The sequence below is a fragment of the Perognathus longimembris genome, chromosome 15, assembly GCF_023159225.1.
Source record: "Perognathus longimembris pacificus isolate PPM17 chromosome 15, ASM2315922v1, whole genome shotgun sequence".
NCBI lineage: Eukaryota > Metazoa > Chordata > Mammalia > Rodentia > Heteromyidae > Perognathus > Perognathus longimembris.
Window position 1 is genome coordinate 34,087,320 of NC_063175.1, and position 21,381 is coordinate 34,108,700.

Here is a 21,381-nt window from a genome sequence, read left to right on the forward strand (position 1 = left end):
CAGGCATATTTACCGACAATAGTGAACATCCTTTTATCACTACTAGATTTGACTTGAGCGACTCAGAACCCACATTGATTCCTGCTGCATTACGTCTACACATCAAAGAGAAAGAACAAGGGAATGTTTGGATTTGAATTATATAAAATTCCATTATGAAAATGTGTTTTGTCTCTACCTTATATATATATATATTTGAAGGTAATGATAATATTGTATAATATAAATATGACATATATAACAACAATATATACAGCATTTTCAGAACAAAGTAGTTTCTATTTTGTGTGCTGGGTTTTCTGGAATACAATGAAACTAACCATGAAGTTAGAAAAATACACAGCTGCTTATTTCACATATGCATACAGAAACATTTTGGAAATACTCTATGGCATAAAATCTGATATTAAGAACTCCAGGTAGAATTATGTTTCATTAACTCAAGATAATGAAACCTAGCATGAACCTGACAAATTAAGTTCACAGATAAGAACTGTGTTTCAGATACCATTTGAAAGAAATTGCAGTAACTCAGACCCATATGTTCCTTTACTTCTTCCATGACATCTTTTCCTTGTGAAAAATGCCAGGTGATAAATATTTAATATTTTCATGTATTTGTGTGGGTAATTCATTTATTTACTTATTGAGTGAACGTTAGATACCCAGTATTTATAGGTCACAGGTTAATTATGAAGGTTAGTAAACTAAAGGTTCCCTGTTTTCCTGAATTTGGTTTTCAACTTAATTCAGCTTTTCATATAAAATTTGTTTGAAAATGTTTTAATAAAATAATTTGAAAATATACCTCTCTTTAATTTTTTGGTTATCTTCTATACCTTTACAAAGGAAGTACCATATAACAAAACAGTTCATTGAACCAATGAATCTTGCTACATGTTAGGACATTCAATATTCTCACCCCTCATTTGACCCACTTCTTCCCTTACATTTCTTAACATTCATTCATCTACCCCCTCCACTTACCATTACCCTGACATTGTGGCTCACACTTGAAATCCCAGCTACTTTCTTTTTTTTTTTTGCCAGTCCTGGGCCTTGGGCTCCGGGCCTGAGCACTGTCCCTGGCTTCTTCCCGCTCAAGGCTAGCACTCCGCCACTTGAGCCACAGCGCCGCTTCTGGCCGTTTTCTGTATATGTGGTGCTGGGGAATCGAACCTAGGGCCTCGTGTATCCGAGGCAGGCACTCTTGCCACTAGGCTATATCCCCAGCCCCCTCCAGCTACTTTCTTTAAAAGCAAAGAATGGGGAGGAAAATAGTCCCAGGTCAACTCAGGAGCACAGTTCTCCAGACGTCTTCTCAAACCATAGCTGATTGTATTGACATGTACCTGTCATCTCCAAGCTACAGCCAAACCTGAGATTGGGAGGACATAAGTGCTAACCTAGCTAAGAGGAAAACTCCATGAGATTCCATCTCAGTGGGAGTAAGCATGGAACTAATGGTTCTTTCTCATGATCCCAGAGACCCAGGACATCCTAAAAGTAGGGAAGCACTTGCAACTCAGGTGAGAAGCCAGACAGAAGCAAGACACTATACTACCTATGAAAGCCATGGTGGGTGGCAGAGCTCAGTGGTATTAATTATTCCAGGCTAAAAGTTTAAGGCCCCCAAATTCAAACTCTCAGTACTGCCAAAGAAAATGGGAGTGTCAGTAATTATTACTAAGGCACTTATCAATATTGCATTTATCTAAGATAATAACAAATATATTTACTGGGTATTTTTAAATTACAGTGAATAAAATAATAGATTTTTTTCATTATCCCTAAATCATTGATAAGAATCCATTGTTATTTGGTGGTCAGGTTATACTCTATACACCTTCTAGTCACATATTATGGTGATCTCATAGTTCTAATCACTTCCTGTATACAAATCATACTGTCTAGCAGCCATAGATTGCATCCTTTATCTTATTCCAGAAAGAATATTGGAAGTTTAGATTTGTGGATTAATAAATAGAGAGATTAATTATCCATGACTTTAATACATATTCTATTTTAAATCAAAACTCTATCGCTCTGGTAGTACAATCTCATCAAATTATTGATAACTTCTATAGGTGGCTGAAAATATTAGGAGACTTTAAGAAAACAGTCAGCATTGCTTCCATTTGCAAACCCCCTCACAACACTGTGCAAGGTATTTATTGTTGCGGGGGAGGATATTCAGTAATGAAAGCTTGGACAACTGTAACTACTTAGGGTCAAAGTGAGTAGAGAACCAAGTGAGTTATTATAGCCAGGAAGATAATCAATGAGTTTTTGGTACAACCTTTATTTGTCCAAAACCTATAATGAAAGGATAATGGGAAAATAATCATCTTGATTAAATTATTCCAATTTACTTTTTTTTTTTTTTTTTTTTGCCAGTCCTGGGCCTTGGACTCAGGGCCTGAGCACTGTCCCTGGCTTCTTCCCGCTCAAGGCTAGCACTCTGCCACTTGAGCCACAGCGCCGCTTCTGGCCGTTTTCTGTATATGTGGTGCTGGGGAATCGAACCTAGGGCCTCGTGTATCCGAGGCAGGCACTCTTGCCACTAGGCTATATCCCCAGCCCCCAATTTACTTTTATTTACAGTTATGTAATTCCTGAGGAGAGTGTTTGAGCTGAATGAATTCTAACTGTACAACAATAAAATTCTCATGCCCAGTATGAGATTACATATTGCTTACAGATCCATTACCTTCCTTTGCTATATCTAGTTATCCATCATTCAACATTCAGAGAATAATTAGCACCTCATTATAATTTCATCCTACAATAAAGAGAGTTAAACAAAGCTATGCGCACCAAAGAGAACACTGACAATTTTACTGCACTGAACCACATTGGAATGCAATTTGTACTTATTAAGGTCAAAAATCATGTGCACTCAAGAGTATTTATTATGAAAGTCCTAGTAGGAGGTAAGTAGAGGGGTAAATAACTTTTATAGTAATGAAAAAAATTGCTCATATTTTAAAATTACATTTTCTTTAAAATATCCTGAATATTCTCAGACATATTTTTAATAAAATAATTTAGGTACTCATACCGTCAGTAATAAGAATCATGGATAAATTCATAAATTGACATTTAATTTAAATCCCTTGTGCAACTACTGAAAGATAATATAAAAATTAATAAGAGCTAAAAAATCACAGGTAGGAATTTTTTAAACTTGATTTTCAAACATAAAAGGTGTTTTATTTTGAGATGAATGGAAGACAAAACTCTTTATTTGAGGAATAACTAAAATTGGCAGATACTATATCTGTGTTTTCTCTATTTGTGGCCAGAAAATGATGGAACAGAAAGAAACTCTTCCTTATTAATCTTGTTTTATTTAAAACCAGAAGTCTCAAAGAGGTCTTCTCTTGATTTTTTTTTCTTTCTTCCAACTCCATGCCACCCATACTTAATCAAGTAAGGTCATGATTTGAAAATAATCACAATGATTCTTTATTCACCTATACCTCTCCTACCAGTCTGCAGAAATGACAAAATATCCATCATTAAGTATGCCCTTTAGTTAAAATATTCATGCTCATTATTAAAATGTAAATATATTGTAAGGCATTAGTATCTTATTATTAATTAGTGAATCAATTTTACCCTGGCAATGAGAAGGACACAATGCAAGATGGGGGTCAGACAGAATATTTATGTGGTGAAAGGTCATCAAAGGTTGAAGCAGAAGGCATTTCCAGGAGGGCATTCAGGTGAGGAAGACACAGGAGGGTTCCAATGAGGCAGGCAATGTTCTAGGGGTGGGGCATTGACACTTTCAGGTCTGCCTCAAATCTCCACACCTGGGTAATCACATATTCCAACGGAGCAGTGACCTAACCTATGCTGTGCACACAGGGGAATATGAAATATTCACAGCCATCTAGCTTACAAGAGTTTGCATTTTGATCATTTGGATTTAGCTGTAGAGGAAAGATTTTAAGACAGAATTCATGATTTCTTCTAGACACAAAGTATATAAATTTGAAGTAACAAAATGGCCACAACTTGGTGTAAATATTTTCTTTTGGAGACAGAGGGGAAAGCAGAGTAGAGAAACACAATGATCATTTATGAAACCATAGTAAACAGAAGAAGATCACAAATAGACATGATGACAAAGACTAGAAGAATAAGCAGGAAGGACAGTTGATTTGGCAGAAAAGTGACCATGACTTTCCTTCTGATTTTTCCCAAGTAATATTTTCACAGCAGAGATCTTTCCAGGTAATAAATTGTTTCCAGGTTTCTTTATACAATTAGAACATGGGCTGTGTGTCAGAAGCCTTTCTTAAGAAAAAAATTGCTGAATATTTCCAACTTCAACCATGTGTGATTCTTTCTTCTTAGCTCTTTATACACAATACCATTTCATACTTACTAGCCATAAGTAAGTAAACTGAAAATTCATCAACAGAAATTATATTCAGGGGAAAGTAGCCTTAGTATAGAGTCCAGTGTTTATGACTGATTTAAAACTTTGAGATAGAAAGTCACTGGTTCATCTTTTGTGTATTGTAATAATCCATTATAATATTATACCAACAGTTTCCTCATCATATGATGTGTGTGTATGTGTGTATGTGCATGCATGTGTGCACAGGTACCGGATTTGATCTCACGGCCTGGATTCTATCCCTTAGCTTTTTTCACTCAGGACCTGTATGTACTTCACCACTTTTGCCATGGGTCCTTTTCCACCTATTTGCTTGTTTATTGAAGATAAGAATTTCATATGCTGTTCTGCCTGGCCTTACTTTGAATCGAGGTGCTCAGATCTCAGCCTCCTGAGTCCTAACTAGGAGTCGGGAGTAACCCACAGACACTTAGCATGGTTACAGTATTTTTAACTTTAAACTTTTAAATTTATTTCCTAAAACAGTAGAGGACTTAATGTTCAGAAACTTGAGACACACATAGATTAATTTCCGCTAGTTCATGCAGCATTAATACATGGAGTCCAGTTTTAAACCCAAATAACAGAGAAAGGGAGGGAGGGAGAGAGAGATCCTTAATACAAGACAAAGTGAATCTTTGGACCTTGATTCAGTGTGCCCTCGATAAATCCTTTGACTCACCTTAGAAAAGTCTATAAAATGAGGAAGATGCTATTGGAATTCTAAAACTCTAGCAATTGAGTTCTGATTCATTCTTGTTATGACATAACACTTTGAAGGGCCAAAATCCGAATTCCCTTAAACAATTAACATTCTATTGTATCATTTCCCTTCTAGAAATCCAGTCTAATATATACAGGTATTAACATAGTAGTAATTACAAAACCAAAGGATATATGAAGTTATAAAGACTAACCAGACTTGATTTATGTATAGGCATATGCTTACCCTCTCAAAAAGTAAATATGGAGACATTAACATATTTTTTATTATTACTATATTTAAGTAGTTATACAAAGGAGTTACCATTTAACAAAGTAGTTTACAAATAAAATATGTAATGATCAATGTCATCCTTTTCAACATTCTCACTCATCCCTTCCCCTATGCACTTCTTCCCTTACTCTTCTTAATTTTGTAGGACATACATTGGCCATTATAATATATATAACGTATATTTCCAATTTGTTAACAATGAGCATCATATGTTGTGATCAGAACAATTAAATAATACTTCAAAACATAGTAAATTTAATGATACATGCCAAATGTCATAAACCGGTGTCTTCTCTCTTTTCTGCTTCTGATGATCGGAAAAAGGTTTTAAGAACCGAAGGAAGGATGAGTTTCTCTGAATTTCTTACAAGTCCATGACACTGTTTCTATGACCACTTGGGCAAAACTTTAGATTGATCATGCACTTGAAAATACCATATATATTCTTCTATTTCATGAGTATACTGAAAACATCAGGTTTACTAGGTCCTGACATGCTATTTAAGAAATCTGTTGCAATACTGTTACTTCATGGCTACCTGGTGCTGCTCCTAATGTCATAGAACCTATAATTTGCACTCAATAAGTTTTAAGTCATAATAATCAATAATAATAATGATGAGGCAATAAAAAATAAATAGATTTCGTAATACTGATCCAGTAGCTCCTTATGAGTTCTCAGTAGAGAAAGCAACTTGTAAGACGAATGAGGAAGGCCATGGTGCTCAGCAGGATAGACCTTTGAGTAGATTTTGTGAAGCAGATTCAGGCTTCAGTGTTTATGCATGTGGGCCTGTAGTAATGGTAGGTTGCAGCTCCATAGTTGGTGCAAAGAAAATAGCAAAAGGAGAACAAATCTTTTTTCCAGGTTCAATTATGTCTGAATTGTGTTTATGTTATAATGGCAGCTGGTTTTAGAGTTTAGAAATGTAATGGTATGACAGCAAACCCCTGTGGACTTGTGCCTGTGTAAATCATAACTTCTCCCAAGGAATCTAATTAGAATAATCCTATACCTAGTGTTCTACCCTACTGTTCTTAACTGTTCATGTATTTCTTATCCCATTAGTAGTGCATTCAAATATTGGAATGTTTTATTGGATACATTCAAAATATATTTAAGTTTTCTTTCTTTATATAGATTCTATGTATAGGACATTATTTTGAAATGTTTGTTCATGTGGCAATTTTTAGTATATTAGAGCTAGAAGCTCAGCTCCAGTTGGCAGCTAGGAAATAACAGTGGGGTAGATAGAAGTCCTTGAGGGTTTGATGGACAGTTATTGATTTCTTCTGTCATTGCATTTCTCTCTTCACGATGATATACACTGCATGATGGCACCATTTTATTTTATTGATACTATAACCCAGATAAGTGCACTGTATGCGAACATAGGAAATATTTTCTCCCTTCCTTCCTCCCTCCCTTCCTTCCTCCCTCCCTCCCTCCCTCCCTTCCTTCCTTCCTTCCTTCCTTCCTTCCTTCCTTCCTTCCTTCCTTCCTTCCTTCCTTCCTCCCTCCCTCTCCCTCCCTCCCTCCTTCCTTCCCTTCATTCTGTCTGTTTTTCTCTCTCTCTCTCTCTCTCTCTCTCTCTCTCTCATACTGAAGCTTTAATTTAATGGCTCATCATTTGCTTGTTTTTATCTTCCTTACACTGTCACTCTATCACTTGAACCTAGATTCCAGCCAGCATTATTTTTATTCTGATACTGGGCTTTGAACTTAGATCCCCAAATTTAGAGCCGCTTGTATTTCTTGCTCACCTGTAATGCTCATATCCAGTGTTCTATTACTTTCAGTTTTTTGATGGTTAATTGTAGAGAACCGTCTCTTGAGATCTGCCTGCCTAGACTGACTCTCAACTGCAATTCTGAGATTTGAGCCCTCTGAATACCTAGGATTATAGGCATGAGTAACCAGCATCCAGCCTAGTCTGGCTTTTTGCTGGATATTTTGGGGATGGAATCTCACTAACTTTTCTGCCTGGGCTGACTTTGAATGATAATCCTCCAGATCTCAGCCTTCTGAGTAGGTAGGATTACAGATTTGAGACACTGGTGTCTGGCTTCAATAAATATTTTGAGTGAAAACAACGGAATATTTTTTACAAGTTGCCCTCCCAGAAAAAAGAAAAAAAAAAAGTACTGTAAGCTTGTTGAGCTAATTCCTTGACTCCTAAAAGGCCATTTTAATCCATGGAATTTAGCTAGGCTCCCTGTGCTAGAATTTTGAGAACATTCAATCTAAAGGCAAAATTTCCCTTGTACTCATCATTGTTATTAATTCATTGTCCCAGCTTTTGATTTGATTTGATAATTTCTTGATATAAACTAGGTTGCTGGATCCTGGTGGCTCCTCCTTCAAAGCCAGCCCAGGCAGGAAAGTCTGTGAGACTCTTATCTACAATTAACCACCAAAAAGCTAGAAATGGAACTGTGTCTCAAGTGGTAGAGAACTACTTGAGAATTATGCTCAGGGACAACAACAAGGATCTAAGTTCAAACCCTAGGTCTGTTACAAAAAGAAATAAAATACTTTGGGAGATAACTTTTCTTGTTGTGCATCCTCCAATATGCTTTGCATATGCTTCAAGTATCTTTCATCTCAAATCATCTCATTTGACCATGCCAAATAAATATATTATAGGATTGGATATAACATGACTATTCACTACATATACTTTTATTAAGTGAGAGAATTTGTTTTGCATACCTGCCATGAGTGAAGATAAATTTCTATGCATAGACATGAGATAAAAGACTCATGGTGATAACTGATATTATTTAATAACTTTTCTTTTCAGATAATATATTTAGGAACTGGATTGTGTAGATATATATGAGACATACATATGTTGAAGAATTAAGGTGTTTAAAACATTTGTTTGGCAACTACTTTGAGGTTTTGCTGTAAGTCTCTAGAATTGAATATACAAACAAACAAAAAAATGCAGCATTCATTTGTATATCCAACTACCAAATGGTGTGTTTGGGTGTGTGTGTATGTGATATTTTCACTAAGATTATTTTTTTAAGTTAAATTTAAGTTAAACTTAAATTAAGTTAACTTAAACTAAAGTTTAACTTAAATTTAAGTTATGAGGATAGAAATGTCTCCTGCAACACCTATCAAGAGACAGGCTCAGGCATTATTTGCACAGGAACTGACATAAAAGCCCTATCTGGATTTATTGCTTGAAGAACTGTGTTAGATCTCTAATTTGAGCAGGGAGATCAATTCTTCATCTACTCCAAAAGATTCACTCCTGTGATCTTCAAAATTAATCACAGACTTTCTCCTCCAAAAAATGTCCTGAGAGATAATTTTGTCAAACCTTGGGATGTAAAACATGAAATTCATTCTCACCATACTCAATAGATTGTCATGTAACAGATTTTGCCATGCCATCCATGTAAAAGCAGGGATCATGGTCTATTAAAAATGAAATCACAGCAAAAGTAAAGAGAGACCAACAACCATGGCAATTGACTTAGAGCAGATTTAAAAAGAGAAATGATAGCAAGTCTGGAAGCAAGTTGATCATATGTCATAAGGCATCATCTTTACACCAAAGTCAATCTGCAAGACCTCCTCCCTTGTACCTGTTCCTGTTTCACCATCCAATGAAAATTATGTTTTCTTGTTATACACAGAGAATGAACAAAGTGTCTGAGTACAGAAGGGACATCTTTAGTCTGGTTTTGCAGACAAGCACATTTTTCATGCCCTGGGGAGCCATGACTTTAGTTTTATTTTATTAATTGAAAAGATTATACACCCACTATGATCACTTTTTTTCCTTGTTCTCATTCTGCAAAGGAAATGCATCATAGAAACTGATTTCCTTGGTTAAACAGAAAAAATTCATTTTATTTTTAAGGGTTTTATTGCATTCTAATTAATCATGATGGTTGTGAGGGATTCTATAGCAATGCAGCAGACACAGAACACTGACAAGGTCAATTATCTTCTGGTAAGTCATACACTAGCAAGGATTAACAATATGACTATTATTAATTGAATGTGAGTTCATTGAGTTTTATTTCTTATTTTAAAGTTCTTTTGGTGGGTATGCATAACATAGTGCACTGAGAATGATGGATGAAAGTGATGGAAGCTCTAATAAGCCCTTAGATCCCTCTAGCCCATTGAGCATATGGAGAATCCAGGTTTGATTCATCCTCTTGCTTTCTAGCACCACTGCACTGGCTGCTAGATTGGCAGAGGAATGAGAAGGTCCTAGCATTATAACACAATTTATTCTACAAAAGGAAGTAAGTGCCAGAAACTTTAGATCTATGAATTTAGAATTTCCCAAAGGAAAAGGAAGTTAAACTTAACCTCATGGTGTCATATAAAATTAGATATAGCTGATTTATATAGAAACAAAGATGATACATTTGACTTCTTTTTAAAAGAAAGATTTTCGTTACCACATATTACTTAAAGGAAAAGTGTTTTATTGTTACATTTCCAACACACACAAATGATGTATGTACCATGATCAGTTTTACCCACTTACCCATCTTCAGGATCGCCCTGTCTCCTTCTTACTACAACTTCATCATGTCTCCTACTTCTATTTTCATACATGTATAAAATATACTGTGACCATTGCTGTACTGTTACTGGTACCCACTGAGCAGAAGAGATCGTTTTACTCTCTTATCATTCACTTTGTGCAGTGTGAATGAATTTTACAAAAAGTTCTCCATAGTTTACATATTCATATATTATAATCAGATTAAGATCCTTTTACTCCTTTATTGTTTTCTCTTTATTCATTCATTCTCCTACCCCTCATTATCCAACAACTTGCAGTACATCTCCTTGCACCATCTTCGCACACAGATGTATCTCGCCTCTATTATTGAGTTCCATATCATAAATAGGTTTAATATTTGCAGGCTAAATATCCCATAAAATAATCACTCTGATTTTTCATTTTTCTTGAAAATTTAAGAATACACATCTATGGGTAAGACACACTCTAATGAAATTAAAAGCTAGAAGCTAAACATGTATTGAGTTACTGGGATCCTGTAAAGGGAATTTACTTCTTGAGCACTAAATGATGCTAGTTCATCAAATTTCTTTATCAGATATATGGATATATCTAACATCTCTTTGTCACTCCCCTGAATTCACAGTTCTTCTTTGTAGAAAAGGATTTGAGAAGTTACGTAGGGTATAATATCCTAAACCACTGAAAAAGTAGAATACCTGTAGAATACTTCCTTGTAATGCATTATATTTAAAATAATGATATAATGTTTTGTTTATAATTTAGTGTTTTGTAGTGAAGATATGTATGTGTAACAAAATTCACAAAGGGCCCTTACGGGACTTGGGAACAGCTTTTAATTGCAAGTAACAATAGGTATATATGGGCTTTTATGTCTAATATAAACGTCTCACTTAATTCATTTGAATGATTTCTCCCATTTGGCTAGTTAAATGTGAGGTCCCCACCTTCTTCTGAACTAGTTGCTAACTGCTGTTCTAACTAACCTGGCAACTTTACTATTTGTATCCTTGGCATATTGTCACTCTACTAAGATATAGCTTTGATCTTCCATGTGTCTTCGTCTTCTCAATAGATCAAGTACTTGACTCTAAATAGCATTTCTTTGACATTTTCACCCTCTAGAAATTACTAGGCAACAAGGTAAATCAGATAAGCAATGCTCAGATGTGTTCAGTGTTAGGCCTATGCAAAGTACTCACTAGACACTATGATGGAAATTAACTTTAAAACTAGGGGTGGGGGGTCCAAGACCTGGTGGTACAATTTTCAATAACTCTACTCAGTAAATTTGCCTGCTTATTTTTCCCTTGTCTATGAGTAGAGTCAGCAACTGCATCCACTATGAAGTGACAGGCTGTCGACGGCTAGAATATTAAAGTCAGATGTCTGTGACTAGGGTACAATGAAAAGACATCAAGAAGGATAAAACCCTACCAATTCACTTGCACATTTTGCTCTGCGATGTTCAAAACTAAAGTTCCTGGAGTTTCTATTGAAATACATTGCAATGCCCTATCATCCGTGTCTTTCCGAATGTGATCTGACACTGCCTTCCCGTTTCCCATTTTCTCAGTTAAATGGGCAGGCAGCATACCTGTAAATGGTACATATTGTTTTGTGAATAAAGCTTGGAGTATCATGCACATCATGACTATATGTTTTACTACTTCTCTCTTTTAATATAGTTCTATGAAGTACATGAAAATAAGGGTCCTAGGATTGCAAACAGGAATCTTTCTAGTTATCATGATGGCAGAATGACACGTGGTAGTGAAAATCCTGTATGTTCAAGTTGAGAAATGAATGGCATAAATGGTACTTAAGGCCTTTGCTTTGTTTTGCTTTTACATAATAATCTCTTTTTGGTTTTACACATTGGCTCTTTATTCTTATTGTTTCTACTCCTGTATTACAATGTACATCTTGCCTGGGTAGTGGGGAAACACTTGATTTATGAAGGAGAATGCTATCATTTTCTGCCCAATAGTTAAAAACGTGACAATTTTTTTCTAGTAATGGCTAAGGAGAAGAGTCTATAGATTTTTTTCTGGTGCATATATATATATATATATATATATATATATTACTATTTCATTTTATGCCCTTCTCCGTAAGGAATGGCAATAATGTTTCACATCATCTTATCTACAATCCTAGTAAATTCTTCTTATATTTCTCCTTTTTGTAGTCATAAAAGTTTAGAACGCTTGGAAGCAGGAAAGAAAGGACTGTAGGTCATGGGAGGTGGAGCCTAGTTAACTTTGGATGGTGCATAAAGCATTGACATTGAATTGTAAGTCTAAAATCTGTAATGTTGTGAAATTATGGGTTAATTATATGCAATTCTGAGTCTCATTTTTCATCCCTAAAATTCAAATATTATACTATACTCTATATTGCAATAATTAAAAGAAATGATATATGCATAACACTTAGTTTTAAGAAACCTAGAAGCAGAAAGGAAAATGTAAAAGGTTTTTCATTGTTGTTACTTTTAATGTATCATGTGAAATTATTTTTCTTGTGTTTTTCTTCCCTATGGTTTAGCCACTGTTGTCACTGTATTTGACTTTGGCACCTTGGATATTTTATATATGTTTATCTGAATTAGAGAAGGGAAGAGGCACATCAAAATGGTGAAACAAAGGAGAAACCAGTGCAACAGTGATACAAGAAAATATATCGGAAATGAGCTAGCTGTACAACTTGGGGCAGGGGATTGGGTAGGGAAAATTGGAGAAAAATGAAGGAGGGAGTAAAAAGTTAGACAAGAAATATACTCACAACCTTACCTATATAACTATAACCCCCCTTTACATCATATCGACAATGAAACTAAATTAAAAATGAAAATATATAGAACTTATAGAAGAAACTTATCTGAGTTTCAAATTTCTTTAAATCAAATGAATAAATATGACCAGTTTAATAACATGGGATATGACAGTGGTCCAGATGCTAATCATATGTTTTATTACGAGTAGTTCATCAATCCTTAATTTCAAATTGATAAAATTGAATATGTAGTGTCACTATATGAGAGATTAGAAATTGTAGATAGATGAGAAATAGGTACAGAGATAGATAGATAGATAGATAGATAGATAGATAGATAGATAGATAGATAGATAGATAGATAAATAGATAGATAGATAGATAGATAGATAGATAGATAATGTGTATGTGTGTGTGAGAGAGAGACAGACAGACAGACAGAGAGTTTTGGTATATTGGTGATTGGAAGAATAGTGGCCATCTTATTTCACAGGGCCATTTTATTGATTCATACATGCCTATCATAATTGCCTAAGAAACTAGAAAGAACTCATCATATATGTATGTGTGTGCATGTACTCAATTTTCTGAAAAATGATAATATAATTGCTGAAACTTTTGTTCTTGCATCCAATGAGAAAATGAATTTGAGCTTGCATGGCCAATGGCTGGCTTACTGATTTAGATAAACTGGTGTATCATTCCACACATTGCCAGTAGGAAAGTGGTTGGCTTGAATATTCTCTCAAAAGGAAAAGGTGGAACTGATCAACTAGGTTAATGGATTTTGCCATGTTAAAATTTCAACTCTCCTCCAAAATTCTAATAGATCAATTATCTTCTAGAGTTCCCAGTAATGAAAATTTTCCATTATTTAAAAATAAGAAATATTCAGTGGCTGGGAATATGGCCTACTGGTAGAGTGCTTGCCTTGTATACATGAGGCCCTGGATTGGATTACTCAGCACCACATATATAGAAAAAGCCAGAAGCCAGAAGTGAAGCTGAAGCTCAAGTGGTAGAGTGCTAGACTTGAGCAAAAAGAAGCCAGGGACAGTGCTCAGGCCCTGAGTTCAAGAACGAGGGGGAGGGGGAGGGGGAAGAGGAGGATTCAATAAATTGAAATTTTGGACAAATTAGAAGAGGTGAAATAATAAAACCCACTTGGAACTGCATCAGCTGCTGAAATACCCTCTCTGACACTTTAAATATCTAAGCATTGTATATTACTAACAAAAATATCTCCAAATTCAAATCTGTACATTACACATCATAGGAAGTTGTTCAGCTGGACATAACCTACAGGATATGTACACTGGCCTCCTTCCACTTTACTTTTATTACTTTTATTTTTTTATGTATAGAACTTTCACGTATCAATTTATTTTACTACCTTTATGCAGTTCTACAAAGAGTTTTCAATTCAACATGCCAGTTTATGTGTACAGTATATCTTGATCATCATTCTCTGCTACTCCACTCTCTCTCAATCCTGTTCATTCCCTACCGTCAATTGCTTCCATTTTCTCATATGCACATTTATTATTTCTTTATTTTCCCACCATTTTTTCTACCATCATTTCCCTCGTTCTTCTTAGACCCTACACCTTCCCTCCTTTAGACAATAATAGAAGAGAAATCAAAATTTATGTAAGCAGATAATTTTGGGATTGTGCTCAGTGATAGACTAAGCTGAAGTTCAATTTAAAAAAATCAGTCTTCTATTGTATCCCTTGCAATGCTGGAGAGGCTCTATTTTTTATTATTACTCCTTGCATGCTTGCATCCAACTTGGTCTCAGTAAGCTTAGAGGCAATAGGGTAGCAATCTTCTCTTATGTCTCCTTTTTAGTCAAAATCTTTATTGCCTGTTCATTCCAAGAACAAGCATGAAAAAATAAGGCAGTTTTCAAATACAGCCTAAAATCCCAAAAGGTAAGATGTAACCATCTGGTGTACAGCAAGCACATCATATTTTCTTTCTTTAGCAAGACACTTTTGAGTTTAATAGAAGGAAGAGTAGTAGGCAGAGTCCTACTACCTGTTTGTAACTCCTTAAAAAGAAAAAGGAAAAAAAAAGTAATAAAACTGCAATGTTTCTTTAATGTCACAGTCTGAATTATAAGCAGAGAGTTGGCACATCTCTCATTTTATTCATTCTAATTACAATTGCCTTGTCACTGAGATGCCAACATGACGAAGAACAAATCAGGTAGTGAATCCCCAGGGGCCGCTTAGTAACAGGAAGGCTGTCTCCACTGGAATCAACGTGACAATTTCTTCTCTCCCTCTTCAAAGTTGAGAGTCCCTCTGGACAAATTCACATTTGATTATTTTCACTACGCTCTCTGTCTTCAACTGCTTGATTAGCATCTCACTCACCTAAGAAATTAGACTAAAGTTTGTGACCGTTAAAAGGAAACCAAAGGATGTGCATGCTGCTTGCTTGTGCGTGCAACAAGCCTATGCAAAACCATTTTTGTAATTTAGCATGAAGAATAGACAGAAAGGCTACTTTGCAATGATTATTTGCGTGTGTCTCTGTGTGTGTGCGCATGCACGCACACACACACACACACACACGTGCACACATTTGTATTTCTGTTTGTGATATTAGGAAAAAAATTCACAGATCTCTTGGTCCAGAAACATGAAGTTCAGAAGCTTGAAAAACTTAGCCAAAGGTGTGATAGTTGGCTCATAATTGCCTGATTTTCCTTTCTCCAACAGTGCTGCAGCTGTGCTTTGAGATAAGACCACTGTGTCTACTATTACTTAATGTTTATTATTATATTACATTCTCTGTGATAAAATGCATTTTTGTAGAATACTGCAATTAATTTTTGAGAAGAATAATTAGAACTTCTAATTGGTATGCCAAGCACAGAGTTTCTATATTTCATCAAAAATATTCTGAGGAAAATGCCAAGGTACTCTCCCCTTGGTCGATTGCTCACTGTTACTTTTGCCTCATCAGTGACCCAGCATATTGAGTAGACAATAAATGGCTGAAAGATGTAGAATTTTGCCATTAAAGCATGTCATCATACAGGACAAACATCCTAAAATCTAGGTATACATGAAAAACAGATATGTGAGAACCTAGGGTAAGGTGTTTTGCTTTATGATGTGTGAAATACACCTCAGCAATCTGCATTCTAAGGATCGCCATGGGGTGAGATTACTGAAAACCGAACTATAGGTTTCTCTTAATTTCCATATCCCATGATAACATTTGTTTCATTACATTGGCCCGTTTCTTAACTAGGGTATTAATTAGGGTGTATAACAGCATCTCCTAAGTAATTTTCCAGTTAGCACTGAGCATTAACCTTTCCTCTTTTCTACCTTGTATCAAACAAATATTCAAAAAGTGCCTTCTGATATTGGTTGATTTAATACAAAAATTGTCTTTAAGTGCTTTTCTTTCAAGAAGAAAAAAAAATTCATCTGCCAACACATAGACCATATCCCTTTAGAATTCTAACTTATTTTAGAAAAGCATTAGTCTCCTCAAGGAGACTGGCTATGGATGACTAGCTCTCCCATGGGATGGCAGATTTCTCAGCTCTGGCTCCTGCTCAGACGAGGTGAAATGATTCAGTGTTGTTTCTGTCCAATGCACTGTTGATGGCCCAGCTCTTCCACTCATGGCCACCTGAGTTGTTCAAGCTGAAAAAATACACCTTTTCCTGGAACTAGAAGGTCAACCAACAAGAACAGAGTTATATCAGCCACTGTAGAGATCAAATACCGTAGCTTTGGACCATCATACCAAGAAATAGGTTCATATTCCCCTTCATGCTTGGAGGAGATCAGCAAATTGAATTATCAGCCATTCATGTGGCAGTTGTACCCTCAGTGTCTGGATCCATCAGGGAATAAAAAGTGTAGGTTTTTTACTTTGCCCTCATGTAGCCTGCAGTTTAGTATTGAAGACTTAAAATAACTCTCCATATTTAGCATACAAATATCACTATAAACACAATGTCAATAAAGATACCATAGGAGACTGACTATAGAATTATGTTGTCAACTAAGTAAAGGTAATACAACTGTGTACAGAAGAGAAAAATACTCTTTAGTTAGGATTTTGAAAACCTCAAGTTCTAAAGTGAATATGACTAAGTTGAACAAATGAAAAGATCTGATAAAAACAAGAAAAACGTAGTCATCAGCCTGATCAGAGCTGTTCCTAGCCAGAGCTATGAGAAAGGCATCACTGGCTTTCTAACCAAATTCTTGTCCCTTCTAGACTTTAGGAGTCATCCAAAGGTTTGGTGGCCTATCAGATGAGAAGTCCTCCCATTTTCCTCAGGTACTAAAAGGTGATTCAGTCATATGTTCATATATTTATTCATTCTTACATTCTTATACATTCTTCTACGCAACGTATTTGCATCTTCTCTAGTATGTTGTGCTTTATACACACTTAGCATAATCTACTAGTAGAAGCTGAAAAGTGCCCATAGTATTTTATATTGACATTATTAATTAACAAAACAACTAATCCTTATAAAAGTGGTACAAGGAAAATTCAAGTGGCATAGTGCAAACAAATTAGATGGGGCCCTACTTTAGGATATTGAAACATTTAGCATCCTTATTAAATGATAAAATTTTTAGAAAAAAAATGTGAAAACACTTTAGGTGTCACTACAGGGCTATGACTCAGTCCTTTTCATCAATTGATGGGCTGTCAAATCTAAACATGTAAGGGTGGTATGTCTACTGTCATCATATTTCTAGATTTGTTGTATTCTTGGCAGCAATTGGCCACAGAATGACATTTCTATTATTATCTTGGAAAGACTGAACCTTAGTAATGAGTTTTCTTCCTGTTTCTTCTCTCCTTTTTCATTGTTCAGTTGTTTGAGTGTTAATTTCATTTGTTATTTTTCTCATTTTGCAGTCTTGCTTAAATATTACATCCTGCATGAAGGTCTTCAATACCCCTTCTTTGAGAATCCAAAGTCATCCCTCTAGACCCCAAGCCTAAAGATTATTGAGATACTGATTCTTCTCTACACCCTTAGATGAAGAGGTATGTTTAAATGCTTGTGTTGGAGGACAAAATAAATTAGAAGAACCATTAATTATTGAAAATGTTGGAATTTAAGGGATAGAATAAGTTCATTCAAGAACCCCTAGTCTCAGAGGCTAGAGAGGAGCAAATCGCTTTTTATAGGTTAAAGAAAGTTAGTGGAGACAGCAATAATGTTCCAACTCCTCGTCTCATCAAACCTTCTGAAAAGATTTGATGATGCCCAAATTAAGATTTACATAGAAGGAAGAACAGACTTCATTTCACAAAAGTGATTAACTGAATATTCTCAAATCCTACAGAAGGACCATAGTTGGATATACTTGAGGAGCTTAAGATATATTGGAAATGTGACCTTTTACAAAACCATTATCCTTTTAAGGGCTATAATGGATTCTATACATATACTCCCCTTCTGTGAGTAGGAGAGATCTATGTGTATGAGCTTCAACAACAAAAGAAGAGTTCTGTTATTCAAATCACTGCTTCTAGTATATGTTTAATAGTGCACAAAATAGTTTAGTTTGGAATCAGTCTGGGCCACTAATATCCAGGTGTAGCACTCAGTATATGGCTCTGATGATCAGAAATAGTTGTGAAGCCACCTTTCCCTTTAGGGAGCTATCCAATTGAAAAAGCATACCTCACTTGTGATCAATAGGTCATTGTTACTAAAAGCTAATGTATATCACTAGTAACTAACATCTTTTAGAGTCCAGATCTTTTTTCATGGTCCTTCACACCAAATACTGATAACTATGTCATATAATTTCTTGGCATATGAGAGAATGAAGATATTAACACTCATCTAGCCAAGTACAGGTAGAGAAATAGCACAAAAGTAACTGAACCGAAACCTAACCAAATGGGAAGTCTCTTAGCTTCTTACACATATCCCACAGTTATAGAAAATACAGTTAAATAATGAATACATTTTAGTTTTGGAGGGAACAGAGGGGATTAAGTTATGAAGGAAGAAGAAAAATGCAAAATTGTCCATGCTCAAAATTGTTGTTTTGGGATTCAATAAATTCAAGGAGGAGAGGAAACAAAGGTAATTCTAACTGTAGGCAACCGCAGAATAGACTCAAAGTCAAACTACGAATTTCAAAAGAAAAACCTGCAAGTTTTTGAATATGGAATTCTTGTAAATTCTGGAAACCACAGAAAATGTTTTAAAATAATTTATAGGATTCAGTAGTACTTGATCAAATGATAAACGACATTCCATCTGCTTTCTAAATATTCCCACCTTCCACTAATTCCTCTGAAATTTTGCCATTTCAGTCAGGCTGAAATTTATTAGTACCCACTTACTGTGATTTACATGCAGAATGATCCGCATGCCTCTTTCCTGGGCTATTTGCATGCCTTTATTAGAAATTCAGCTTATTTGGGGGCACATTTGATTTATAAGCATTTGACAAATCTGCCCTTCCATTCTTTTCTATTCTTTCTTTCTTTTGATTTATGTCCAGGAAGTGTTACATTCTTGAAGCTCATTTATTATCTAGGAAATTAAAATTTTTTAACTGAAAATTTTCCATTGGGTTAAAAATTTGCAGCAAATAACATTCAATGTCCTTTACTTGACAGTGACAAACACAGTCGAAATTAGGACTTTGCTTTAATAAAGTTTAGTATTAGATGAAGTTAGTGTGTGGTTCACTACTCTAAGCCTATGTCATCTTCCTTTATCTCAGTTTTGTCTTTATACTTTGTCTCAAATTATAGAAATTTAAAGTTTTTTTTTTATATGAAACACGCCCGCTGCCAAAATTTTCTCTTTATCCCCTTTCCCACCCTTAGAGGATTATTCCTCACTGGACTGTCCTTAACTGTCACAAGGAAAATGAGCTAATAAAATTATACCACCAGAGTGAGAACCATGCTGGCCTCCATGAGACAGCTGGGATTTGAAATGGGACACTTAGAGAAACAATGCCTTAATTATAACTTCATAATTTATAATGAACCATTCACATACATTATCTAATTTGATCTTTAAAGCATTCTTCAAGTTAATTATTCTACCTATTTCACTTCTACATGTGGGAAAATTATGGCCCAGGAAAGAGATGTAATTTAGGATAAGACAGTGGGTAGTGGGATTTCGCAAGCCTAGCCAACTATCATTGAATTCCAAATGTTTCTCAGACTGCTGTTGGCTCTTTAGGTCTGAAGGACAATACATTAACAGTGATTTTTTTTTATTCTTAGGGAAGTCTGTAAGATATAGTTTCTTCTGAGTTAGAATAACTTACTTTCAATTTTCTAGTAATATTGACTTTGTGGCTTCTGATACTTCCAGAAAGTTAGTAAGAGCAAGAGAAACCACATGGAGTAAAGTTTGGTTGAAACTACAGAATCTTGGATCGGCAGACAGGTTGCCAGGAGCGCAGAATCCATATAGCGGGAGACCCCACGGACACAAAGCAGGGTGCGGACCAAGACACACCCAGCAGCGACGAGAAGTTCGGGTCCACACCGGATTCGGACAAGGGAACCCAGCGCGGCAGAAAGAGGGAACGGGGGAGCCACCACGACACTTCGCCAACCCCTGAAGGGCCAACGGCGGTGCGGGACACGCACACAAAGCAGCAAAAGTGAGTCCCCCATAATCCCTTCCCCCAACGGGAGACCCAAGCCCGACAAAGACGATATATCTCCCTCCCTCCCCCTCCCCACTCCCGTGGGAACAAAGATTCCCCAAATCAGGCGGGAAGCTCCCAGCAGGCACTGGGAAGCCAGTCTAGCAGGGGAAGGGCGGAACAGCCCCAAGCCCCCAAAGGTTCCTGAACTGGCAGAACCGGCCCCGTCCCCTTCCCAACAGGGGCCAGGGACGGCCGGCAGGGCAAGCCCCACCCGAGGCGCCTAGACCTTGCGGACTCTTACAACTAAAATCACAGGCGCTGGTGGGCAATACCAGCCCAGCAGGGTCACCTGAGCCTGATCTCGTTCCCCCTCCTCGAAGCGGAGGCGAGGTCTGAGGGTGCCAAGCCACACCCGGACAGTCGATCCCACTGGGCCCCACACATACTGCTTCCCCCCCCCAACGGACTCGCGGGAGGGCGCAAGCACAACCCAACAACCCAGGGCTCGCTCTGGGAGGCAGACCCCACTTAAGTGCCTGTTGTAGGGGACTCACAGTGCACAGGAGGGCGGGGCCCCGGCGAAAGCGCCCGCTCTGATAGGCGTGCCCTGCACTGGTGGGCGGGGCCACAGCGACAGCACCTGCTGACGCAGACACGCCTACACAGAAGGGAGGGAAGAACTACACAGACTTCCAGATGCGCAAATCACAAAGAAACATAACTCAGTTCATCAAAGGACAAGCCAACTCGCCAGCTCCAAAAAGCAGCACGACTGGAGAGGAGATGGAGAATAAAAAAGCAAATGAGGACATGTTAACAGGAATGATCGAAACCGTCAGAAATGAAATCAGAAAACAATTCCAGGAGTTTAGAGCGGAAATCTGGAAGGACACCCAGGAAGCCAAGAAAGAAATGGAAGCAAAACTGGATACAATGCAAGCCTCGTTTAAAGAAATGGAAGCAAAAATGGATACAATGCAAGCCGCCTTTAAAGAAAATCTCCACACCCTGAGAATTGAAATGCATGAAAAA